The sequence below is a fragment of the Aphelocoma coerulescens genome, chromosome 4, assembly GCF_041296385.1.
Source record: "Aphelocoma coerulescens isolate FSJ_1873_10779 chromosome 4, UR_Acoe_1.0, whole genome shotgun sequence".
Classification (NCBI taxonomy): domain Eukaryota; kingdom Metazoa; phylum Chordata; class Aves; order Passeriformes; family Corvidae; genus Aphelocoma; species Aphelocoma coerulescens.
Window position 1 is genome coordinate 76805491 of NC_091017.1, and position 13019 is coordinate 76818509.

Here is a 13019-nt window from a genome sequence, read left to right on the forward strand (position 1 = left end):
CTGTGACCCTGCCACTTTCCAATTACACCTTTCCCAGCACCTGAGAGCGCTGAGGGGCCTGCACAGGGACCTGCTGCATCCTCTGGATAACTGGGCCCAGTTAAAAGCTGTCAGCCATCCCAGTACAAACCCATTTCTGAGACAGGAGGATCACACTTTGCTTTTCTCTCCTGAAAATGTGGCAGCATCAGGAGGGGGTGTCAGGACTAGGGGCAGGCAGGTCCCAGTTTTGGGGGCTGCGCTTCCTGGGGCTGCTGTGGGAAATAAAAGCGAGCTGGCTTAGAAACATTTCCTTTTCCTTTCCGCCTGCTAATGAGATAATTACAGCCTTTTGTATTCTGGGAAACTACTTTCTCATTATGGGGGCCGCATAAGCTATTTACATAATAAGCCTGAAACAAAAGAGATGAGATGAAAAGACCCAGGCGGCTCTTCAGGGGAGCTCTTGTTGAGCTGCCAAGGGACAGCACACAGGATGACGGATTCCTCCATCCCCAAAGCTCCTCTGGTCTGGAGTGGGTGGCAGTGCTTGGTTCAGGATGTCCCCAGCGTGGGATGATCCTCTGTCTCAGCTGTGAGGGTCCCCAGGGTCCTCAGAACCAGCCCTTTCTTAAACCACCCTTTGCAATTCCCAGTGATAAAGGATTTGGGAGGGGTGGCCATGAATCCAAACCCACGTCAAGGAGAGCCATGTCAGCATTTGTGGGGCTCACAGTGACAGCTGGGGACGAGTCCCACCACCAGAGGATGTTTGGCACCAAACTGGCCTGTCCCTTGTCCCATCTGCTGTGTCCCAGCTTCCTCCAGCTGTGGTCAAGGGACATTCTGGGTACCAACCTGTCCCATTCCATATCCCATATCCCCGTTCCTCGTTTCACTTTCTGACCCAAGGACATGATGGGCACCAGACTGTCCCAGCCCATTTCCCTGTCCCCCTAGTTGGCCAAGGGATGCGCTGGTTACAAACCTGTCCCATCCCATTTCCCATTCCCATTTCCCATTCCCCATTTCCCCACCCCCCCACCTGGCCAAGGGACACAGTGTGTACCAACCTGTCGCACCCCATGTCCCAATTCCCTGCCCCCACAGCTGGCTGGGGGACACTGGGTACCAAACTGTCCCATCCCACATGCCAGTGCCCCGTCCAAGGGACTCTCTGTGTTCCAAACTGTCCCTGCCAGCCCCACCACCTCCCTTCCCCAATAAAGGCCCCATTGTTCTCCCCGACAAAGCCTGAACAGTGCAGCCTGCTCCACCTTCCCTGGCCAGTCTTCCCACTCTGCTATCAGTTTTCCTCCCTCGGTTGGTCGCTGTGTTTAAGGGACACAGTCCACTGCCACGCTGTCCCCATCCCCCAGGACGTGGCAGGAGGGGAAATCATGGCAAAGCACAGCCACAATCTGCACTGTGGAGCACATGGCCTTGGCTCCGTGCCCTCCTGCTTGTCCCTCCTTCCCTCTCTGCTCCCTGAGGGTGTTCCTGGAATGGACACCGTCCACAGCTTCCTGGAAACCCCTTACGGACAGTAAAATAACCAGTAAATCAATCTGGGCATGGCTATTGCTCATCCAGATGAAGCTGCTCCACCTGTCCCAAGCCCACCTCCACCCCAGCTCCCCATCTCAGGGTGTTCCCAGCTTTAATCCACAGCATTTTCTGGATCCAAAAGAGCAGGCAGGGTGGAATTAGAAGCCAAGCAGCCGGCAGGCCTCACCAGTCTCGAGCTGTTCCAGTAAGGGAAGACATCAAAATTATTCTGGAGGCTGCAGCGAGGTTGGCAAAGCCCCAGAGAAACCTCGGCAGGTGACATGGGGATGTGACAAGGTACATTTGTACAGGGTCCTGCGAGGCTTTTTGGTCTCATCCTTGGAGGTTTTCAAGTGCTGAATGGACCAGCCAGGGTCCACCAGCAGCAGGATGGCCTGGAGAGCTCCCAAGATCCTTTCCACCAGGAATTATCCTGCCATGGGGTTTTTTGCAAGCCACGCTGGGGCTATCCACCAGCATTCCCCTGGCCAGAGTCCTCCTCCTCAGGGGGATTTTCCCCCCTTTTCCCATCTGCTCTCAGAGCCCTGGGTTTGGATCCAGGCTGGCATCCTCCAGGATGCACCCAAGGGAAGATAGGAAGGATTTTCCATGACCTGCCTTGTCTGTCCCCGTCATCCCAAGGGGCAGCAGGACAGGATGGCTTCACGCTCAGCCCAAGCCACCATCCCAAATCCCATGTGTCCATCAGGAAGGGTTCATCTGTGGTCTCATCTGTGACCCCTGTGGCTGCCCCCAGAAGGTGCTTGGGGCCAGCTGTGTCATCGTCCCCAGTGAGGTCCCAATGGCAACCTCTGCCCAGAAAAGCACCAGCTTTGGTGGCACAGGGAGACCTCCCTCAATTCCCTCAGTACAGGGAAAGGGCAGTTTGATGGAGCAGCCTCAGCGCTGGCTGCGGGCCTGAGGGTCTGGGATGCCCCATTCCATGGGCTGGACTGCTTGGGGTCATCCCAGCCCTGCATGCCTCAGTTTCCCCTTGTTAAGGGGCTGCCAGTGGGATCCAGGGTGAGATTTCCCCACCCTGAACAATCCATCTCTGTGCACCCCATCTCTGCTCTGAGCCCCTGGTGCAAACATAGCCCAGCAGGTACCTCCCATCCCCAAAAATCACCTGGAAAGTGTCCCACCGGCTCAGACCTGCACTAATCCACCCTTTTGGGAAGGTAGCTGGAGATGAGGTGCTGCCAGCTGAGCCCGTGGTGTCCCCAAAACAGGGGATATGGGGAAGCTCCTGGTCACCCTGGCACTGCTCCAGCACAGAGCACTTGCCTGGCTCCCCAGCATCAGCCTGAGCATCCTCACACACCCCCAGCATCCCAAATCTCAGGGATCCCCATGTGATCCCCTGCTCCAGCCCAATTCCATGCCCCCAAATGCCAGGAGGACCCCGCCCCCCCCCCCTTTGTCACCACATCCCCCTGTGCGATTTAGACCCCTGCCCTAGGCGGGATGTTTTGGGGGAAGGCTGATCCTGCCCTTTGGGATGAGCCATCCCCCCCCGAGCGGTTCCGAGGAGCCGCCCCACGAGCTCTGCCATGCCCAAACTTTGCCCAAACCTCTGTCCCCGCAGGAAGGACAGCGAGGGGACTCGCCACCGGCTGCCACTCGCCGCCCACGCCACCAGCCCGGCCGTGATTCATCATTAACTCGCCCCGAGGAATTTCTTGGGCGCGGAGCCAGCCCGGGAAGTGCTCGCTCCTCCCCGGACACCACGCTCGGAGCAAGCCCTCATGGTGGCTCGTCCCGACGGTGCCTTGTCCCCAGGGCCGGAATTAGCGCTGCTAAACCGGAGTGATGCCCTCAAACCCGCCCGGTGCACGGTCCCGGTGCTGGGGGGTTCCAGCTGGATCCAGGGGGAGTTTACAGAGGGGGAAATCACAGCTTTCCCCACCCTGAGCCACCCAGCTCCGCGCACCCCATCTCTGCTCCGACCCCCGCTGCGAACGCAGCCCGGTGTCCCCCCCCCCCAAAATTCCCTTGCAAAGGGTCCCACCAGCTCAGCCCTGCATTAATCCACCGACAACCCTTCGCTCCCCTACCCGGCCCCAAACAAAGACACCCAGCGAGAGGGGGAAGGAGAGGAAAGGAAAGATCCCACAAAAAGCCAGCACCCACCGGGATTTACCTGGGCAGCCCAGGGGTGCGTCCTGCAGCTCCCCATCCTGCGCCGACCGCGAAATTCATTGTTTCCCTGCGTGGTATCCCGGGAAAAAGTCCCAAATAATACCTGCGGAGAGCAACCTGCTGCTGGGCTGCGGCCAAGGGCTGCCCTTCGCTCGGTGGGATTGGCCACGGCGCCCGCAGGAGCTTAACTCTTTGTGCCCACCTCCGGCAGGGATTTTGGGAAGGGATGGCTCCGTCTTCCTCAAAGGGGGATTTGGGGCTGGTGGTTTGGTTTAGCTGCAATGGGAGCTTTGGGGTCAGACGCTGGGTTTTGCTGAAATAAGGATTTGGATTTGCCTTTTCTATTTTCGCATGGGGATTTTGGGGTCTGATGGCTTGGTTTTGCATAAATAGGGGTTTGTGGATTTGGAGGGTTTTGGGGTTTGCTCAAATAGGGATTTGGGATTCAGGGGCTTGTTTTTGCTCAAACAGGGAACTTGGAGTCAGACTGGGTGTTTTTCTTCAAATGAGAATTCTGGGGTCTGACAGCTTGGTTTTGCACAGAGAAAGTTTTGAGGGTCCCACAGCTTGTTCTGCTCAACTGGAAATTTGAGCTCTGACTGCTGGATTTTATTATTATTATTATTATTATTATTATTATTATTATTGTTATTGTTATTGTTATTGTTATTATTATTGTTATTATTACTATTATTATTATTGTTATTGTTATTGTTATTGTTATTGTTATTGTTATTGTTATTTTTTTTCTTCTCAAATAGGGAACTTCAGGCTCTCAAAACTTGGTTTTGTTCAAACAGGAATTTTGGAATCTGACAGCTTGTATTTCCTTAAGCAGGGATTTTGTGGGTCTGATATCTGAGGTTTGGGTTTGTTTTTATTTTTTAACAGGAATTTTGGAGTCTGATGGCTTGGTTTTGCTCAAATGGATGATTTGGGGTAGAGTAAGTTATTTTGGCTAAGGGTTGTTTTTTTTTTAATAGGGATTTTGGGTCTGACAGCTGGGTTTTCCTCAAATAGGGATTTGGGGGCTGACGGCCTGTTTTGTTTTTTGTTTATTTGTTTGTTTTTCAAAATGGGATTTTAGGGTCTCAAAGCTTCTTTTTTTTTTCATAAATACAGATTTGGGACCCTATCAGCTGGTTTTATTTCAAATGGAATTTTGGGGTCTGACAGCTTGGGGTTTTTTTTCAAGTGGGGATTGCTCCGAGCAGCTCGCTTTCACTCAGTTATTTTGGGATCTTTCTATCAGGGAACTTTCCCATCCTTCTGGGGATGCTTCCCAGCTGCATGCCTGAAATGAAAGGCTATGAAGAGCTCTCAAAGAAGGGCAGAGAACTGGATGAGTGGGATGAATGGCATGATGCATCCATAGAATCACAGAATGGTTTGGAAGGGACTTTAAACCTCATCTCATTCCAACCCCTGCCATGGGCAGGGACACCTCCCACTAGCCCAGGTTGCTCCAAGCCCCATCCACCTGGCCAAAAGCTGGACCTGGATGCTGCCCTCCCTCCTCTCCATCATTCAGAGCAGAGCCCTGGTGACACACGATGGCCCAGAGCTCCTTTTCCCACTTTCCCAGCTGCCAGCGCTGCGGCGGGAGAGCAATCAGGCTTCCCATCGGGGGCCGTCCAGCCCCAGCGCTTACTCTGGAGATTATTCGCAGTCGTGGAGGAAGGGAAATAAAGCCACACAAAACTCCCACTAATTTAGACTTATTTGCTCGAGTGAATTTTCTGTTGGCAGGACGTCTGGGGATCAAAGGAGTCACCGGTCGGGGCCTCGCAAACGGGGCCGGCGTTGGTGGGCAAATAACAGCAAGAGCAGTAAAACAGCAATAATGTCAAAATAATCAAATATGGGTTAATGTGCATTTAAACCAGGGCCAAATGCACTGCTGGGGTGCACGGGGAAGGTGTAAATTATATCCAAAATGCATTCCAGTGGAGATTCAAGCTCTTAATTTTGCCCTTTAACTCCAGAAGCAGAGAATTCACACAAACAGGCTGGTTTCGCGATGTGAGCGCACCTTGGAAGTAGCCACGCAGACAGAGAGCCCTTTCCATCCCTGGCATTGCTCTGGCAATAACCAGAGCTGGCTCAGGAGGTGGACCCTTCCCAGTAGGGGTTTGGGGAAGCTGCTGGAGCACAGGAGCCTGTGGCTGCCCAGCAGGGAGCTGCAGCAGGCCCAGGCTCGGCAGATCTCACGGGAGACAGGCGGTTTCCTGACGCCGCAGCTGGTGGAGGCTGTGCTCGTGCTCCCTTTGGGAGCTGAGTTATGTCTTAGCACTTCCCACAGATGAATAAATCATGATAGGAGAGACTTTGGAGAGCGCTGGAAACTCCAGGATAACCCGTGCTCCTGGCGCTCTCAGGCAGGGCATAAACTTTTGAACCCTAAACTCCCATTTCTAACCCAGGGCTGGGGTGGCTGAGACAGGAACTGCTCTGCCCACCCAGGTCACCTCCAACAGAGCCCCTCCATCCCCTCTGAGAGCCAGCAGAGACCCCCAGTTCTCACCCAGCACCCCTTCGTGCCAGGGCTCCTGCACAGCCAGATGCAGCCAGGCCACCACATTTCCCTGTCCCCATGGACACAACCACCAGGACTTGCTTTCAGCCCTTTGTGGGGTTTATCCTTCTCTGCTCTGCCCTTTTTGGGTGGCTGTTGTCAGACTCTGCACCCAGACCCAACCACCTGGGGTGACCTCCAGCCTGGGACTACAGGGTTGGGGTTACCCAGCTAAAAATCCTGCCCTACCCAGCCACGATGGCCTTGCTCTGTCTTGGGGACGAGGCTTTGAACATCCACCCAAAGCCACCTTCCTCTGGAAGAAAGGAAGAATTTACTCTTCCAAAACCCAAACTCTTTGTTCCCCATGTCCTTTTTTCTTTTCCCTTTTACTTGCAGGAGTGGCAGCCCCCAGGCAGGGTGATTTCCATTCTCTTGGGACCGTTTCATGTCAAGATCCCAAAGCTCTCTGAGGTCCTTGGACTGCACCTGCAGGACTGGTTCAGTGTTTTCTGCACCCACCAGGGAAGGAGGAAAACATCAGCTGCAGTGAGGTCTGAAGGAGCATCACTGGCCCGGGACACTCCCCAGGGAACAGGGGTGGAAAGCATTGATGTGCTCAGGCATGTGGCGAGGCGGAGCTGGGAATGGGAGCAGAGACAGCGGCTCCCTGCACTGGGATTTCTTCCTTGAAAGCTCTGGGGAGCTGCTTTCAGTAGAAGACATCCCAACATGAGCAAGAGCCTCCCTCCTCTCCTCACCCAGACTCCTTTAGTTAGAGGGAAGATCATTTTCAAAGCTTTGAGGAGCAGAAAAAAAACCCTAAATAAGGGTTTCCTGGATATTGAGCATACTTTGAGGTCATGAATGAAGTGGCATCTCCATCCCAGGATGTCTGAGTGCCTTGGCTGGGCAATGTCAAGGCCAGCCTGGTCTGGTGACAGTGACAGTTCTGAATTTGTGCTGGAGGTGTCCAGCACTTTCCAACCAGCACCACAACAACTCAAACCCAGCTCAGACCTCAGCTGCAAACTGACTGTGCCTGTAAGTGCTTGGCATCCAACAGGCTGCACACTGGAAGCAGAATTCCTGCAGTATCTCCTCACCAGGCTCTGTCTGAAGCTCTTCCCTGCTATCTGTTATTAAAGATAGAGATTTCCAGGCCGGTTTTCAGAGGAAAGACCCTATTTTCTGTGACAGCCAAGGGGTGTGGAACATCCAAGGGTTTCCCTGTGCTTGTGGATAGAGATGCTGCCTTGCCTGATTTGTTGTGAGTGCCCTGCAGGAATCACAGCCAAATGTGCAGGATGGGGCTGGTAGGGGAGCAGGACTATGCCATGCCAGGAAATCCAACCTTTCTGCTGGGAAAGCTGATAAAATCCCCAGCAGCCTGCACAGCCTGAGCAGCCTCTGTGGCTGAGCACCCGGGAGAAATGTCAGGATGACACCCAGAGTTCATTTGTGCAAGAAGAAACTGGTTATGTGGTCAAACAAACCTTCTCTGCACCCGGGGGGTTCACCAGCACAGTGACATCCCGCTGGTCTGGAAGTTAAAATGCTGGGAGAGGCTCTTCCTGCTCGTTAAGTGGAATAATTTGAGCCTGTGTGAGACCTCTTCATACCCACACAGAGCTGGGGAAGGGAAAGGACCTTCTCCAAGCTGCCACAGGGGATGGCAGAGGGTCCTGAGGCTGGGTTGACCCCAAAAGCTGGGTTGATGCCAGCTGTGGCAACAGGAGATGCTTTCCATCTCCAGTCAGTGGCATCTGCCTGCTCAGCTTGAGCCAGCACGAACAAGCCAAAAGACTCTGGTTTATGTCATCCAGAGGGATGGTTTCCTATTCTGGAAAAAACATCCCTGCTGGTATAAGCTGTCTCCTCCTGTACCAGCACAGGGCAGACAAAGCCTCTCAGTGCTGGCAAGCCACAGCCCGGTGCATGGGCCAGGTTTTCCATAAGTCAGGAGAGGCTCCTGCATCTCCACCTGTGGGTGCTGAAAGCCCAGGGTGTGTGCTGGGTGCTTGGCCGTGGGGTGTGGGTCAGGTCTGAGCTGCCTTGGGGGAGGTTGTGAATTATCAGGTTTCCCAAATAATGTCCAGAGGATCATGGAATCGTAGAATCATGGAGTGGTTTGGTTTGGTTTGGTTTGGTTTGGTTTGGAAGGGACCTTAAAGCTCATCCAGGTCCAAAGTCCTATCCCAGGTTGTTCCAAGCCCCGTCCAACCTGGCCTTGGACACTTCCAGGGATCCAGGGGCAGCCACAGCTTCTCTGGGCAACCTGTGCCAGGGCCTGCCCACCCTCACAGGGAACAATTTCTTCCTAATATTTAGTCTGAATCTCTCATGTTTTAGTTTAAAACCACTCCTTAAGCATCCTTGGGTGATTATCCAGAATGAAGGAAACAAACCTCCCGTTCACAGTCCCAAAGCATCAGGCCAGGCCTAGTAAAAATAAACTGGAGCAAACCAGGAGGGGCAGATTTCCACTGCAATCACCAGGTGTTCAAGGAGCCTGTTTGGAAGTGCCCTTTCAGTCCATATCAGGAATTAGGGATTTGGCACAGCCCCCTTGGCTCGGGGTGGGAGGTTTTTTTCAGGGAGGAACACCAGGCTCAGGACTAAGTTGTGTGTACTCATGTTGTCCCATCCAGCTCCATCTCCATCGTGGCCAGCCTCTGCTCTGGGGAAGAATTGGTGGCTGAGTGGCTTCAGCAAAAGCAGAAGCATGAGAATCCTCAAGTCTTGGGAAAGATCTTCTGGAGGAGCAGTAGAAGACTGAGCAGGAAGCCTGGAGCATCCCTGTGGTGGCTCCCAGGCCTCTCTGTGCAGGACCCAAGGTTCACAGTCCCTTTCCAGGCCACAAGGACCCAGCTGACACAGTCCATGGACAACAGGGAGGGATTTGGCTGACTGGAGATGGATGTGGGCTGAAATTCCACCTGAATCCATGACCAGCTGATGGCCCTGGACTCCTGGGAATTTGGAGTTTTTGGTTAATAAATGGCCTGAGTGCTACAAACACATCCCCCAGCTACTGCCTCCCCCATGGCTCTTTGTCCTCGGAGGAATGTGGGTATTCCCTGCCCTGAGGACAAATTCCTTTGCAGTCACTGGCACTGACCCATGACTGGGAACCAGTTTGCCCAGTGGGTGAACCAATGGTTTTGCCTCCAGTCCTGCTCCAGCCACCATCTCCATCTCCCTGGCTTCCTTTTCTTTAGGCTGTGTGACCAATTCCCCTCTTCCCAGCTCTCTGAACTGCACTTCCCAGCCACTGAAGGATTTGTCCTTGTTCATCTCCAGGCTCATCCTCCTCAATCCTCCAAGCCCTGGCTTGGATGCCATGCAGAGAAAAGAAGAAGGAAAAGTCTTCACAACCCAGATTTGCAACTTTGGTGGCATCAGGCTAGCCCAGAACCAGGAGTCACCCCTTCCCATCATGTATTAATCCTCCAAAACAGCAAGGAAGGATCCAGGTTTGGCCAGGAAGACGGATGGAAGAGGGTGGGAGCAGAGAGGTGTACAACCAAAATATGTGCTGCCACTACAGGGTGATGCCTCCAGGCTGCTTATCAACCCTTTTTCCTGAATGTTTGTGGTCAAGGCAGGGTTTTACTGGTCATGCCAGGGGATTGTGGCTTCCCTGAGCAGCACTGGTGGTGGGGGAAGCCTCTGTCCTGGAGATAACCATGGCTCAGACCTCAGTGGCCTGTGGGCAGTGGGACAGAGAGACTTTGAAGCAACAAAATGGAAAACCTGGGAAAGGATCCACAGGCAAAAAGGAAAACCTCAGAAAGGATCCACAGGCAAAAGTCCCTCTTGTTTTGGAAGCATTTTTGGCTGTGATCACGCTGTGATTTCCCCCTGTCAGGACAGACTTTGTGGATCACCTGGGAGATCCTCCTGCACTCGGGAGCAACCTTTGGAGCAACTCAAGCGTTTGTGACCCACCAAGCCTTCACCCTGCAGGGACAAACCAGCTTTCCTGTGCAGTCCCCTTGCATCCTCAGCATCCCCCAGCCCGTTTTGGGGAGGGGGTGCTCCTCCACAGCAGGAGGATGGAGCAGTTGGCTCCTGGTCCAAGCCACAGGAGATGCCAGGGATGGGGGAATCCTGGCTCCAACATGATCCCCTTCCCTTCCACCAGGTGAAGGGGGGCCTTTACCCAGCCATCAGCTCCTTCTGCTCCTTCACTGAGGGATGATGGATGGGGAAACCCAGGAATGGGATTTCTCTGGAGCTGCCCGTGTTCTCCCAGCTGGCCTAAGGACCCATCGCCTTCTGAATGAGCCACTGAGAGAGTTTAGGGTGAGGAAGGAAAAGAAGGAGTTGAGGGGATGGGCCAGGGAGGGAAAATTTCCATAGCTGCATAATAAAGGTGATTACATAAGGGCATCCTGCGTCATCTGCGGCTGGCATCTCCGGAGAAGTAATTACATCTGCACCACACATCTAAAGAAAATATTATCACGTTGGCTTCCAAATTCTATAATTAGCTCTTGCAAGATGTGTGCCAGGGCCTTTATCATTCCGTGTACGTTGGCTATAGAGCCAGGCGCAGACACATGGAGGTTTTTTCATTTGCCAGCTAGGAAAATATTTGGAGTTTAGTGTGGTAGCTGACCCCAGTCCCCCTGGAAAGGGCGGCTCTGAGGGTTTGAAGTGGTGTGTGAAGAGTGGAACATTTTCCCAGTCTCCCTCGGTGCCTGCCGGGCCATGGGGATCCAGCAGGAGGGCAGGAATGGCAAAGCCAGAGCTTGGCTTTCCCTGCTTCTTCAAATGCTTTTTGATTTCTGCCCTAATGCTCTGAACCTCAGGAAGGCTTTTTTTCCCTTGCTAAATAAATGACCTGATTTGCAGGGAGGTGTTGCCCTCACAGATTCCCAGGCTCTCTGCTCCGTCGTATAAAACAAACCCTTTTTGCTCGCCCAGCTTTGGACTTCAGAACCAACTCTGGGCTTTGAACACTCCTCCCATCCCTCCAGATCCTCGGCAAAAGGAAAAAGAGGCTTTGAAATGGAAGCAGAGGTTGCAAAGCTCTCGGTTTGATGGAGGGCTTTTCATGTGGAGCTGGAGATGGCCACGGGACAAAGCTCCTCTCTCCAAGCTGGCAGCTCGAGGGACACGGCAGGGGCAGGGATGGATGGAGGATGAATGAAGCAGGGATTTGGTTTCTTTCTGTTTCCATTTGCTCATAACCAGCCTGGGAGCCCTGGGAAGTGCCAGCAGCTCTGCTGCAAACAAAACAGTGGAGAGATTTATCCACATCTCCTCCAAAGAAGCTCCTCCAGTGACGACTTCAGCTGTAAAGTGGGGCTGTGCAGGACCAGGAGAGTGGGAGGGAGTGCCAAAATCCTGAGGGCTTGGTGAGAGAATGGTTGTGTTGTGTGTGTGAGAGTGTGTGAGTGTGAGAGCGTGTGTGTGCAGCTCGGATAAACCATCCTTGAGCGGAAAAACATCCTCTCTGTCCTGGCCTCGTAGAGGGGGGTGGTGACAACTCCTCCCTGTTTCCCAGTTTTGTGTTATTCCCACTCAGAAGATGCAGAGAGCTGGAGGATGGGGAGAGAGGAGGGCTCCAAAACTCAGCAGAGCTGTCATTAGGGCCAGATCTAATGAAACCTGGGAGCTGCCCTGTGAGGACTGAATAACCAGCCCCAGGGACACGAGGTGAGACCTGCCCAGATGAACCATTTTGCTCCTGTTCACAACCACTCTGAAGAGCTGCTGGATCTGTCAGTGATCAGAAATGGTCTTTCCAGGAGAGGAAAACCCAGGGAGTCAGACAGCAAGCATGGAAAAATCTGTGATGTCTCTGCTGAGCTGGCTCCAGCCCTGCTGTCCTCTTGTGCTTTCCCTGCAGCGCCCTGTGGCTGATACAAAACCTTTCTCCATTGCCCCAGTCAGCCCAAAGATCATCACGGATCAAAATCACTGAGTCACGAATGGTTTGTGTTGGAAGGGACCTCAAGACTCACCCAGTGCCACCCCCTGCCATGGGCAGGGACATCTTCCACTGTCCCAGGCTGCTCCAAGCCCCGTCCAACCTGGCCTTGGACACTTCCAGGGATCCAGGGGCAGCCACAGCTTCTCTGGGCACCCTGTGCCAGGGCCTGCCCACCCTCACAGGGAAGAATTCCTTCCCAATATCCCATCTAACCCTGCTCTCGGGCAGTTTGAAGCCATTCCCCCACATCCAAAGTCTCTCTCCAGCTCTCTTTTAGCCCCTTTAGGTACAGCCTTTGTGACTTCCATCGCTCACCTGAGCTTTGCAGAGCACCTCAGGCACTGATGGGGCTCCCCAGAACGTGGGGTTGTGTGGTGTGGCTGCACCTTTGGGGACACAAAGCTGCTGGCATTGCCCTCCTGCCCTAACCCTGCTCACGTCACTGCTTCCATTCCAGTGCTCCTGGGGAACCCTAAAAAAAAAACCAAACCCTCTTCTTTGGAAATTTTGCCTCCTCAACACCAGTGTCCCAGGGAGAAGGTGGGGAATGATACCCCAGTGGCACAGCCCTGGGCACATGGTTCTGTGTGGAAAGGAGAGAGGTGGGGAAGGATGGCATGGGAGCAGGGAGGAAGTGAAATCAGCTCTGTCAATGATTTGCAGGAGAGAAAACAAGCTCCTGGATGGTTTCATGGTGAACCCAGGGGTGCTGGGTTAATGGTCAGGTTTCACGACCTTTAGAGGTTCTTTCCAGCCTCGACCATTCGGTGATTTTATGTTTCCAAAGGCATGCAGCAATTCCTAGCTGGGGCTGCCCATCCATCCTGAGCCAGCCCAGAATGTGTGGCCCAACTCCAGGCAGGGATTCCTGGTGCTTTGTGCAAGGATTTG

The 13019-nt window shown here is 53.6% G+C and overlaps 1 protein-coding gene across 4 annotated transcripts in view; it reads right to left on the reverse strand.

The window, feature by feature from the left end:
• Positions 1-13019, reverse strand: part of LZTS3 (leucine zipper tumor suppressor family member 3) — a 41335-nt gene that overhangs the window by 13075 nt on the left and 15241 nt on the right. For 2 of the 4 annotated variants that reach the window (XM_069014776.1, XM_069014773.1), the window contains exon 1: positions 3671-3784. The exons of 1 other annotated variant lie outside the window; for it this stretch is intronic. The gene's annotated coding sequence lies outside the window, so the exon portion shown is untranslated. Of the gene's footprint in view, positions 1-3660; positions 3785-13019 lie in introns of those variants that run through there. One more of the 4 variants, XM_069014774.1, reaches the window with a different exon arrangement.